The sequence below is a fragment of the Macaca thibetana genome, chromosome 6, assembly GCF_024542745.1.
Source record: "Macaca thibetana thibetana isolate TM-01 chromosome 6, ASM2454274v1, whole genome shotgun sequence".
Classification (NCBI taxonomy): Eukaryota; Metazoa; Chordata; class Mammalia; order Primates; family Cercopithecidae; genus Macaca; species Macaca thibetana.
In genome coordinates, this window is record NC_065583.1 from 118,606,304 (window position 1) to 118,619,917 (window position 13,614).

Consider the following 13,614-nt stretch of genomic DNA (forward strand, 5'->3'; position numbering starts at 1 on the left):
TGCATATTTGTGAAAAAAAATTTTATGATGTGCTATCTTCCAAAGTGAATGGTTATTTATAATTCATAAAAGACCTGAGCACAGGAAAAATTTTCCCTTTTATTAGCCCTGTAAAGTTAGACCAGCTGATCTTTTAGTGCATATTACAGACATCAAATTCTCTGTGTGGTTGAAGTTTCTCTTTTCAAACTTAATGCAAGAGGCAGTGCTACTGAATCTGCTGTTCAAAAGCTGGTGGGGTCCACATCTCTTTTGATTAAATGTTAAATAAACAAAACATCACTCTCAGAGATGGTCTCTGAAGGCACAGAAGGGAAAATACTTGGAATGCTAAACATACTTTTTAAATCTTGAACAACCTTTTGTAAAATACAGCAACATATTTTCAAATGGATTTTCTTTTCTGTCTGCAGCGTTTAACCAGTCTTCGTACACAGTTGCCACATCATTTCCTTTCAGCTGCTGCAGGCTACTTGTGAGTCAGAGTACTGATATCATGAGCAGGAATGACCTGGGTGGAGGAATAGGGGCACTGGGGATTTGGATGCATGACAGAAGCCCCAATGCCAAGGGCTTCCATCCAGCTGCACCTGCGCATCCCCTGCCAGTCATCCCTCACCAGCAGTACCCCGCCAGTCATGATATCACAGAAAGTTATTTCCTTCAAGGAATCCAAGTTTCTTAGCTCACCCTGCCAGGGTCACATCCACCCTGTTTACTGGTGTGTCACATACCCACATAAGAGAGTTGCACAGAAGTTTTAGAAATCTAAGTTAAATCTAAAAATAGCATGTTTTTGCTTCCTTTGAAGTACCTTGCCTTTGAATATTCCAGCTGAGCCTTGTAAGCTCCCTCATAAAACTATATGAAGATAGATATTTTTTCTGTATCCTGACTTTTTTTTTTTTTTTTTTTTAAGATGGAGTTTCTCCCTGTTGCCCAGACTGAAACGCAGTGGCATGATCTCGGCTCACTGAAATCTCCACCTCCTGGATTTAAGTGATCCTCCTGCCTCAGCTCCCCCAGTAGCTGGGAGTACAGGCATGCACCACCACGCCCTGCTAATTTTTGTATTTTTAGTAGAGTCAGGTTTTGCCATGTTGACCAGGCTGGTCTTGAACTGCTGACCTCCAGTAATCCATCCGCCTCGGCCTCCCAAAGTCCTGGGATTATAGACGTGAGCCACCATGCCCAGCCAAATATGGATTCTTAACTGCCAAAAAGCCAACTCACTTATGAAACAGGATCCTTGGCCAGAAAGAATTGCCTCATTCTCTATTCTATAACCTACTCCTGCCCTGGCTACTGACAATAATCAGTATCCTTCTTTTCCTTTTTTTTTTTTTTTTTTTTTTTGAGATGGAGTCTCACTTTGTCGCCCAGGCTGGAGTGCAGTGGCACGATCTTGGCACTGCAACCTCCCAGGTTCAAACAATTGTCCTGCCTCAGCCTCCCAAGTAGCTGGGACTACAGGCATGCGCCACCATGCCCAGCTAATTTTTTTTTTCTTTTTTTTCTTTTTTTTTTTTTTTTTTTTTAGAGGTGGGGTTTCACCATGTTGGCCAATCTGGTCTCCAACTCCTGACCTGAAGTGATCTGCCCACCTCGGCCTCCCAAAGTGCTGGGATTACAGTCATAAGCCATCGTGTCTGGCCATAAATGACTTTCAATCAGTTCTAAAGTCCCTGCTGCCCTGAGTGATTCTTTCATCTTATAGACTGTTGGGATGGCTGCTGAAAGAGAATCATAAAACTGAAACCAATTCTGAAGTTCCTTGCTTCTGAGAGATGAGAAGTGTCTCGATACTGGGTGGCAAAGGAAGAAAGAGTGAAGACGCCATTAGGGAGGCTACTGTTTGATGGACAAACCCCACCGAGGGCTCTCCTTAGGAAGGAAAGGCTGACTTTTGGATGGTTCTGTCCTCTCCTTTTCTACTTACTAGCTGTTAGGCTTTCAGCTGCAAGAAAATAGTGTAAATGCAAGGACAAGGGATGGAATATTCAAGTGCATTTTGAACGAGTTTTTTTTTTTACCATCTTGTGCTGCCTGACGCAGAAGATAAGAATGAGGAGATCTCAACTTCTTGACAAGGTGCCAGTGGCACTTGTAGTACCCACAGTGGGAATGGAAAAGGCAATATTTATTCTGAGGGCCCTGACAACATCATCGTTAAGTCATTCGTCCACTCCCAAGTAGCTTGCATTTTACAAGATCTGGTGAGAAAGAGGCTTCATGAGCTGTACTGGGCATTTTTTTTCCCTTTCCACCCTTACCTAACATATCAAAGCACTGTTTGGAAAAAATTGGATGACAAAATAGCATATGCTATATGCTATTGTATTTGTTTAGTGTAATATATCCAGAATTTATTTTCCTGTTGCAAAAATGAAAGCTTTTGTCCTTTCTCTTCATCATCAACTACTCAAAATACGAGATCATTACGTAACACCTACATTAAGTAACTACTATTTGCCACATCCATCCATCTGCATATCCATCTACAAGTATTTCTTGAGTACTTAGCATGTGCCTATGACCCTATGGTGGAGATATGGAGAGGAATAATTTGCAAGCCTTGTCCTTCAGAAGCTCGCAGGCATGCAGATGATACTGTCTTTTGTGTCTCCTGTGTATACCTTCATTGAACACAGTTAACTTTCTACTGTTACTACACCTGGACAGGACAGCAGGGGATGTGGCTTTGCCCCAGACAGTGCCCTTAGGTTCATAGACTTTACCTACTCCATTGTCTATGCTTGCTACCCACCCTGTCCACTGAAGCATGACACACAGTCAAGAGAAAAATTAATGTTTACTGCAATGGAAGAAATTTCCAGGACATAGTCCAGATAAAATACAGAATAATGTCAAATATTCACTTTGTAACTGTAAAATTGAAACAGCCACTGCCAAGTATAGTGTATTTAATTTTCTCTCCTTTCTAGGCTACTGACCTCTCCTCCAGAACTAGGCCTTTGGGGTTACAGCTCATCTGGCTTAATTCACCCATTCTGTCCTTCGGTCCAGTCACTTTTCTGGTCTCCAGAAGCAAGCCATGAGGTCCTTTCTTTTGGTGGCGAGGGGCAGGGGGGACCCTAAGTGTAGGTTCCTTATCCATCATCCACTGAGCCACTGTTTCCTTTGAAATACTGTTGTGTTTTGGGGAGGGCGTGTGAAGGGGGGAACTGAACTGGAAGGAAACCTGGGCTGGGGAGAGGATGCCAAGAAGGCACCCAAGGCTTCCCCTTATGATGTGTTCACCCAAACCTCGGACAAGCACTAGGGTTTGTTTATGGCATTTTGTAAATAGGCCAGACAGCTTTCCTGGCTAATACTTCCTGAAAAAGTTTATATCCCCCAGGACAAGGCCAGAGCTTCCCAGCTTGCCTGCAGCAGTTTAGCAAGGCTGGGTTACAGGTATGCAAATACATTACAGATGGGTTAAGATAGGGATCCTCTCAGCCCTGGGGCTGCTGGCCAGAGCCTGAGGCAGTTAAGGCAGCCACCTGTGAAACACAGGGCAGCTCTGCCCCACCTTTTTTTTTTTTTTTCCTTTAAATTGATGTTACTTAAAGGGAAATGCCCCACCTTTTATCATCTGAGCTGATAAGAGTTTTGGAGAGATGACTGAAGATAGCTCCCTGTGTTTGCCTAGGGGCAAGAAATTCTAGTCAGCCATCAGTCCCATTGCTGGCCCTTTGTGCAGAGGCCAGCCCCAGTCCAGCAGTTTCATCCTTAGTCTCAAGACCCTCTCCCCAGTCCTTCATTCCTTCTTGCTCTACACCACAGCTGAGCATTTCTGGCTGCTCTTTCGCCCTGTGTTTATGGCCTTCGCTCTGCGTACCATTAGCCCCAGGTTGGTCCAGAGTCTTCATCCTCGGTCTTCTCAGCCTAGCAGGTCCAATAGAAATACAATGCCAATTATGTAATTTTAAGTTTCCTGCTAGCCATATTTTAAAAGGTTTTAAAACAGGTAATATTAGAGATTTTTGCATCCAAATTTACTTATTTATTTAAACAGCATTGTCGAGATATAATTCACACACCATACGATTCACCCATTTAAAGTGTACCATTTAGTATGTTCAGAGTTCTTATTATTATTACTGAGACAGAGTCTCACTCTATCACCCAGGCTGGGGTGCAGTGGTGTGATCTTGGCTCACTGCAACCTCCGCCTCCTGGGTTCAAGTGATTCTCCTGCCTCAGCCTCCCGAGTACCTGGACTACAGGCACGTCCCACCATGACTAGCTAATTTTTTGTAGTTTTAGTAGAGATGGGGTTTCGCCATTTTGGCCAGGCTGGTCTCGAACTCTTGACCTCAAGTAATCCACCCACCTCGGCCTCCCAAAATGTTGGTATTACAGGTGTGAGCCACCGTGACCCGTCTGTGTTCACGGAGTTCTACAATCACACCACAGTCAGTTTTGGATTTTTTTTTTTTTTTTGGAGTCAGGGTCTTGCTCTGTTCAGGTTTGAGTGCAGTGGTGCGATCATAGCTCACGGCAGCCTTGAACTCCTAAACTCAAGCCATCCTCTCACCTCAGCTTCCCAAGTAGGTGAGAACACAGGTGTGCACTACCATGTCCTGCTAATTTTTTCTGTTTTGTAGGGATAGTTTCTCACTACGTTGGCCAGGCTGGTCTCGAACTCCTGGCCTCAAGTGATCTTCCCATCTCGGCCTCCCAAAGTGCTAGGATTACAGGTATGGCCTCATGAACAATATTAGAATAGTTTTTTCACCCCATAAAGAAACCCCATACCATTAGCACCCACTTTCCATTTCCCTCCAAATCTCCCCAGCCCTAGGCAACCACTAATCTACCTTTTGTCTCTATGGATTTGCCTATTGGCCATTTCATATAAATGGAATCATGCAATGGGTAGCCCTTTGTGTCTGGCTTCTTTCACTTAGCACGCTGTTTTCAAAGTTCATCCATGTTACAGCATTCATTTTAGTCGTGTATTTTATTTAACCTAATCAACCCAAAGTATTACCATTTTAACATATAGTAAAAAAAAAAAAAAAAAAAAAAAGGATTAATAATGTATTTTACTTTTTAAAAATATGTCTTTGAATTTTGGTGTGAGTTTTTACAATTACAGCACATTTTAAGTGCTTAGTAGCTACATGTGGCTAGTGGCTACTGTAAACAGCACGAGTCAAAGTCTTTTATGTTACCTTTTAAAAACAAGAGCAACAACTCTCTCCACTTACCACCACAATCCTGGGGATCCCCTCACCCCCATCAGCACCTACACCATCATTCACAGGTGACTTGAGGATTTTAAGGTGGTCACTCTGTTGTGGTGCTAAATTCTTCTTTCTCTTCCCTCCTAGAAGGCCCCCAGCTCCTGCTTCTGCCTTGTCCATTGCAACTGAGATCAAAGCCCTCAAGCAGATAACTGGAGCTCACCCTGACTGCTCGCTACCTGCTTGCCCTGTTTCCCTGTGTCTCATGGTTATACGGTGCATCTTGCTGAAGTGAAACGTTCTGTTTCCCTTCACGAGAACACTCTAGAAAAAACTAACATGAGAAGCTTTCCTCTTACTTTAAAAAAAACAAGCTTGTCATTTCTTAATTTTCTCCCTGGTCCATTTTCAACACCCATTGTTTTGCTCAGAGTAGCTCTAAGCATTCAGATAAAGCTCACTGGTAGGAGTAGATTTGTGAAATTGCTACAAGCTTCCTCACAGCTTTATCCTGCTCCTGTCAGCCATTTCCTCAAGAAAATGGACGTTTAATCAGTTCAAGGGTACATTTTATTAGTCCGGCTCATCAGCCATCACCTTCATTCAGGCTCAAGGGAGACCACAGAAAGAAACCCACAGTGCTGCCAGTGGCTGCCCCGGATGCAGGAATTTCAATACAAAGCAGCACCTTTATGAACTAAGCACAGTATTTATATCAGTATACTCTGTCTGTATGGTAATAAGTAAGCTATTTCTAAACATTTGTGACTCAAGATTGGCACATGAAAATGTTTGTGAAATTACCTTTTTGAGGGAAAAGCTTAAAAAATTATTTAGTTCACAAAATGGAAGATTGAGGGTAAGTTTAATAGAAATGTGAGAACAGCAATATCAGCATCTTTCCTTTTTCTCTTTAGAGTCGGAAGGGAGAGAATGCGCTAAAATCGCTGCAGAAGGAATTTGGTGTTGACTTTCGGAAGAATTTCCTGCTAATAACGTTGAAGTGCTGGAGAACCTCACAGAAGGAGTTTCAGGGTTTCATTCTATCAACATCTCCTGAGCACCTTCTGGAGATTTCCTGCTTTGTGTCTAATTCTGTCCTACAGCTAAATCAGGAAGATTTCACCCAAATGCTTTTCCAGAGTCTGATTTTCCTAAACTGAAGTGTTGCTATTTCTTTTTTCAAACTTAACTTTTCTTTTTATTCTCAGCCACCAATGAAGTTTCCCTGGGCCCACAAGTCCTGGAGCCTGCCATACGCACACACACACACACACACACACACACACACACACACACACAAGCTTTAAAAACTAAGCATTATTCAAAAAGTAGAAAATCTACACAAGTCAAGAGTTCTTTAGCCTCTTGGTCAAAAAGCCATTCGTAAAGCAATGGCATTCTGGGAAAAGCGGCAGCAATAGTAGTCACCTCAAAGGTTTGGAGACTTTCTGTGAGCTTATTTATATCAACTACCTCTTTTTATTCAACTGAAACTTTGTTTTCTACAGAAAATGGCAATACCATTACCATTCTAGGATTCCCTGTGTTAGGCCTCACCCTGTAAGGCTTGGCTGTCTATGCAGAACAGTTAAAATACCCAGAGCCCCAGGGAATGTCATAAAATTTTACCATATCCAGTGACACCATATTCAATGAGTCGTAGAGAACCACGTTTTCTTTTGAACACCTGGCTATGAATCATTGACTTGCAGACTTCCATTTGGAGTTGTTTTCCCGTTGTAATTAATTTTTCCTTGTGTTATGCACATTCATGAGCACCTCACTTTTCTTAGGGATGAATGTCTCATTCCACGTAATTCTGAAATTCTTCAGTTTTTCATGGCAATCTTGTGTGATCCAGGCTACTCTATTATTGCTATAATTTTAAGACTAAAACATCCTAATAGTCCCATTTTTTTTTCCTTTTCCTCTTGCTTATTTCCAAATGGAAGGAATTCTTATGAGGTAATAGGGCGGTGGGGAAGGAGACAGTTTGCTTTAACTTCTGCTAGTTATTCCATGTTATGCCCGAATGGGTTATTTGCATCTGGTCTCTGTTTGTTAACATCAGTGGGCTGTGTTTGCATAACTAGATCAAATTATGAAAGGACTTCCATTTTGAATGGTTAACTCTCACCAAATAAACACACACACACACACACACACACACACCCCACACATGATCAAGCTCCAAGCTGGAGACACCAGCCTCAGGAAACCTTTGCCAGAGAAAAAGGGATTCCCCTACAGTTCATCACAAAGCCGTTCTGGTTTCAATTTCCCCTCTCCTTTTGAAATAAGATCCATTACCCCCAGCCCTCCACCTAGAGTAAAGTAGCTGGGACTTGGAGGAAGTGGCATGGCAGACCACCCAACAACAGGGGCGTCTGATGTGGAAGGGAAAAGTTAAACCAAAAATCTAAAGATGATGTCAAAGAGACGACTCAGGCTCCCATTTCTCTCCAGTGAAGATCTGCGCGCTGGCGTGTTCAGTTACTCACCCAGCTGGAAGGGGCTGGACTAAGTCACTTTCCAGTCCATACCTCAGCCTTCAGTCAGTGTACAACAAACCGTTTCAAGAGACTCTTTTGCTTTCAAGTTCTTGAGAAATGCTTCTGTTCTCTAAACTCCTCAGGCTGTCTTCTGTCAACATACCTATCTCTTCCTTTTACTCATACACATTTTCTTATCACTATCTGATATGTTTCGTCCCTTCCATTAAGCTGTGAAGTTCCTGAAGCCAAAGAATGGGTCTTGTTCCACCGGAGGGTGTCTAGCACCTCCATGCTAATACCAGGGACAGGGGAGTTACTCAGCCCACATCACTGAGCTTGCATTACTTACCTGTTTTGTTACCACTCTGGATCAAGATTCTCTCCCTTAGATTGTGAGATTTGGGAGGGCAGAACCTCAGTTAGTGAAAAATGCAAGTGGCTCCCTGACAAAGTCAACTTCACTAGTGGATGCAGGAAGCAGCCACATCTGAAGTGTGTGATTTGAGGGGTTTTGGAAACACCTTCCGCCCTCAACTTCTAAAATTCCACCAACTGTCACTTTTTTTCACTTGTTTTGAGTCTTGTTCAAATACAAAGTCATACATGTAGTGTGACTTCAAACCTTTTAATGATCTTCATGTAATTTATGTAACTTATCATGTTCCTGCTTAGAGTAGATAAAGGAAAGATACTGAGTGTGGGAAAAGGAGGAGTTATGATCAGAAAGGTGGGAGGGAAGTTTGGATGTCCATCGGCCCTAATCACACCAAAATCTTTTCAATAATGTGTGATGGTGCTGCTATGAAGAATTTCTCTCTATCCAAAAGCACAGCAGATTCTTTGTGTGTTGACTAGAATATGAATAAGAGTGGGTGCATTTAAAGAGTGCTCACTATGTGCCAGAGAGTGCTCTAAATGCCTGTGAGCAACCCAGTAGACCCCGCAACTCCCTGTTATCCTTCCAATTTTACAGATGAGAAAACTGAGGGATGGGGGATTCAAAAGTCACCAAGGCAAGAAGGTGGCGGACCAAGAAGAGTAGGAATTATTGACACTTCTATTTTTATTCTTTTGTTTGTTTGTTTGTTTTTTGAGACAAGGTATCACTCTGTTTCCCCGGCTGGAGGGCAGTGCTGCCATCATAGCTCACGGCAGCCTTGAACTCCTGGGCTCCAGGGATCCTTCCTACTCTGTCTCTTGAGTAGTTGGGATTACAGGAAAGAGCCACCATATCTGTTTGATATTTTTAAAAAGAAATTTTTGTAGACACAGGTCTGGCTATGTTGCCCAAGCTGATCTCAAACTCCTGTATTCAAACAATCTTCCCACCTTGGCCTCCCACAGTGTGGGGGTTGGGACCCTCACTCATTATTATCTTTGAAATAATTAAGCTCACCTTCCCTCATCCCTTTCCCACATTCACCCTCATGATTTTCATGCTTCTCCCCCCTTGCCAACACTTATCTTAGATAATCCTAATGAATCCTAAATGTAGGAAATAAAGTTTCACATAAGGAGGCAGAAATGATGTTCTTGGCATACATAAGGTCTTCTACAAAGAAGAGTTTTCAAGAAATGGCAACCAATATGCTGTCATTGACAACACTTTTAAAAATGTAAATTGTGATTCAATACTTTAAAAGTACCCAGGGATTCCTCTAAATTGCAATACGCCCATTGGGGTGATTCCCCCGCCACACACACACACACACACACACACACACACACACACACACTATTGACTAAACAGAGATTATAACCATGGCAACCTTTACATCACTTGACACATGAATATGGAGTACAGCCTTCCCGGTGGGGAGGAGTGCTGCTGCGTGTATGTACCCTGTATGCTGTTAGGGTGTAAACAGACACTCACGTGACTCAGCCAACACCTTCTTTTCCTTAAACAGGATGGGTTGAGAAAGTTCATCTTGTGGCTCTGATTAGGGAAGATAGAGTCCTTATTAACCTGTAGATTAGAAAAATTAAATATATTGGTTCCCTAGAATCTAGGGGATTGCCCAATAAATAGGAGGACACCAAGTTAAAGTTTAAAAAAAAAAAAAAAAGGCAGATAAATAGCAGAGGAAGAGGCAGGATGCACCATGCCTTGGCCACTACATGTTTGTAGGGTTCTGTTAAGGACAATGGTATGACGTTGAACCTTGGATTGCCTTGAGTACACACTCACAGCGCTGCTCATGGGGCAAGCATGCCTGGGAGATGACCTGGGGCACCACGCCCTGCCTATCTCAGACAAGGAACTCCAGGCAGCGGTGGCGAAGCAGAGTAGCCCCATCCTTAAGGAGCGGAGGCAGGCTCATATTTGCCTATTAGGGACGTGCGGCTCCGAGGTTCTGCTGGGTCCCTCCTGGAAATGGATCCTTCCCAGCCAGCAACCGAAGTCAGCAGCAGAGGGCAAAGCACCTGGGCTTTAGCTCCAAGCCCCACAGTCCTCCTGGTGAGTTTGAGCTTAAGGGGTTTTTACATGTAGTCTGACTTAAAACCTTTTTGCAATCTTCATATAATTTACATAAAAGAAAGAGCTCTTTAGCCAGTGTGGTGGCTTGCGCCGGTAATTCCAGCTACTGGAGAGGCTGAGGCAGGAGGATTGCTTGAGCCCAGGAGTTGGAGACCAACCTGAGCAACATAGTGAGACCTTGTCTCTAACAACAACAACAACAAAATGGTTTTAAGTAGTCGATTGTGATGGTGTGCGCTTAGAGTCCCGCCACTTGGGAGGCTGAGGCGGAAGGATCCTTTAAGCCCAGGAGTTCAAAGCTGCAGGGAGCTATGATCCAGCCAACTTCACTCCTGCCTGGGTGACAGAGTGAGATCCTGTCTCTGAAAAGAAAGAAAGAAAAGAAAAGAAAAGAAAAGAAATAGCTCTTTGAAGCAAACCTCTTAAACCGTTAAAAATTGTCTTTGTAACTTGGGGGCTTGTTTGAGTACAGGAGTTTGAGATCAGCTTGGGCAACATAGCAAGACCTATGTCCACAAAAATTTCTTTTTTAAAAAATCAAACGGGTATGGTGGCTCTTTCCTGTAATCCCAGCTACTCGGGAGATAGAGTAGGAAGGATCCCTTGAACCCAGAAGTTGAAGGCAGCAGTGAGCTATGATGGCAGCACTGCCCTCCAGTAGGGGCAACAGAGTGATACCTCGTCTCAAAAATTATCTTTGTAACGTGGGTTGACTAATCTCTATTATGAACTGTGCAGGGAATTCACCAAATTTATCCTTTCCTTAAATTTTTATCACCTGAGGCTATGTTTTATGTTCTTGTACAAAGATAGTTTAGATTCAACTTATTGACATTTTGGAGGCTTAGAACTACCAATAAAGCGCTGATAATTATTGTGCTTTACTCTTGAGCTTGTAAAATGCAAGTAGTACGTTTTCAACTTTGAAAGAAAACTTTCACTTTCATGAGGACCTTGACTTGCAGCTATATCGAGTGCTACAAAAAAAATGCTGACAGCTTCTTAGGCTGGACATCCTCTACTTTTTTTCAGCCACGAGTTTTAGACATGCAGTAAGGATTCTTTCTTTTAAAAAAAGATTCTATTTACAGTTAACAAAAGTTAGAGGGGTTCTTTTTAATTTTGGAAGGAAAAGGGATTTTTTTTTTGGAGAATATCTAAACCCACACATAGTAATAAGCACATTATTCAATACTTTCAGATACTAACCTTCAGTTTTTCTTTCTTAAAGAACTGGTGGTAACCCTTCACTGACGGAGAGAGGGAAATGTAATTGTTCACACCTACTCTGGAGAACTTTTGAACATTTCAGGAGGTCTTATTATTAGCTCTGCAATGACATGTCAGCTTCTGTCTTCAGGATGTTTAATTAGAAATTCATTTCTTTTTGAAAGTGCTGTGTTTAGGCACTGAGTCCTGTTCAACTTTTTCCCAGGGAAGGCTTTGCATCCCTCTGAAATAGCTATTGCTGAGTGATGCTGCAGCTCTTGGTGTCTCTAACCTGGGCACTCTGTTTGCAGCCATATGCCCTCACTACTGAAGACCACAGTTTTCTCTCAGCACTGTGGCAAAGGCAGAAGCATTTAAAAAGCCCTAACTAATGGGAATATTTTCTTCCTGCTTGGAGTTTGAGTGTAAATGGTTCCTTCACGGGATGAATTATGAATGAGATCATTAACTAGCCCTTGTCTGTCACTCAAGGTATTGCTGTTTGAAAACTTCATGTTCAGTATCACCCTAAGTGAACAAAACCCAGGCCTTGAGGAAACGATGACATATTAAAGGTGGTACAGATGAGAAGGGTGGGCCACCAGGTCATTTAGTCTCAAGCTCAAGGGGGTCCCAGACTGTGGCTGCCATTCTGCAGCAAATTTGTGTAGGAAAACAGAGTGTATCTTATCCTAATATAGATCCTAAATTAAATCCACCAAACTGTCAACTCTCACCATACCACCAGGAGAAAGGCCGGATACAGTAGTAAGGGGCATTAGAATCTGTAAACTTCTTTCTTTGTCCTTTCTGGGGCTCTTAGATAGTCCACATACCTGTTGATGCAGTAATGCTTTGCCAATTCTTACAGCCGTCGCTAGTTAGATTTTGTTATATCTGCTGTCATCAGTCAACAAACCTCTCTTGTTGGTAAGGTATGTTGAAGGCCGTAACAATACCAGAGATGAATATGAAGTGTTCCAACAGCAAAAAGAAGCATCTGTCACCCACATTGCTGACCTGTTGGTAAGAAACAGCATATGAAGTTGTAGCACTGGCCAGAAAGAGGGGCACAGCCAGATTAGAGACAGCTGATCCCTGGCAGAGGTCTGCGTTACCTCCAGGGGAGAGCTGAGCCCTGGCTCTTGGGAGAACTGCTTTTTGCACTTGCAAGCAGAGGCAGGGCACACAGAAGGGGCCCTGGGAGGCTGGGAGTATGCTCAGGCACACGTGAAACTCAAGCCTGAAAACTAAGCCCCAAATCCAAATATGCTGTTACGCAAAGCGTTCACAGATTGGCTGGCGTTTGATTCTCATATGAGGTTACTTGTTGGCATGTGCTGAGTAATTCTCTGGCATGCCTGTGGCTTGTCAGTGGCATTCCTTCTTGAGTCACCACTGGACCCACAGCCTGGCTCAGGGAGCAAGGTCCAGCACTGTCGAAGAGCCTCTCTTTTCAGATGAATCCTAAAGCCCACTGTCCTGGTTTGCAGATGTCACCGCACTTGCTTTTCCATCTTCAGAGATGGGGTGGTAAGCATTTGCAGTGAGTGTTTGAAGGACTTGAGGAAACATTTTGGGGGTTGCACCTAACTGTTAAAGTGATGAATATTTGTCTGTCATCAGCTGGATGAGAAGAGTTAAAATCCCTGCCAGAACTTTGGAGGCCTAGGGAGATGGCATCTCTCACGGGAGTAGCATTAGGCCAATTACAATGCTCAGCATTTCCCCAACACCCTAGGTTCAGAGTTCTTTGCAATCAGTTTGTTTCTTTAGCTGAGTTTCTTAAACACACATCACCCCTTGTGGAGCTCTCTGGGCCTCCACCCAAAAGCTAAAGGATACAAAGAGGAAGAAGAAAAGACTGAGCAGCAGACTCTACCCAAGAGGGAAACCAAGCCAAACATTTCAGTGTTTCATTATTCTCCAAAAGCCTGTCAATACTACAAAGGGGAAACTGGGAACAGCCAAAATGTGCAGCATAAAAGGTTGGCCACATACATGATGGAAAAACAAGCCATCATTAAAATCGTGCTGTAGACTGTAGAAGAAACTTTAATGATACGGAAAAATATAAACAATATATTGTTAAGTGAAGAAAGTTTTAAAACAGCATGGGCAATATGATTATATTTTATGAATATACATGTATAGTTCCAGGTAATACACACACATAGAAAAAAGACTGAAAGGATATCAATTAGAAAGTTAATGGCAATATTTCTAAGTT

At 42.8% G+C, this 13,614-nt stretch overlaps 1 long non-coding RNA gene across 1 annotated transcript; it reads right to left on the minus strand.

The window, feature by feature from the left end:
- Positions 1 to 2,352: 2,352 nt before the first annotated feature.
- Positions 2,353 to 12,678, minus strand: LOC126957001 (uncharacterized). Its single transcript, XR_007726626.1, has 4 exons — positions 12,503 to 12,678; positions 12,221 to 12,404; positions 9,570 to 9,662; positions 2,353 to 3,891 (listed from the first exon to the last, which is right to left on the minus strand). It is a non-coding gene; the product is annotated as an uncharacterized LOC126957001 (long non-coding RNA).
- Positions 12,679 to 13,614: the final 936 nt, after the last annotated feature.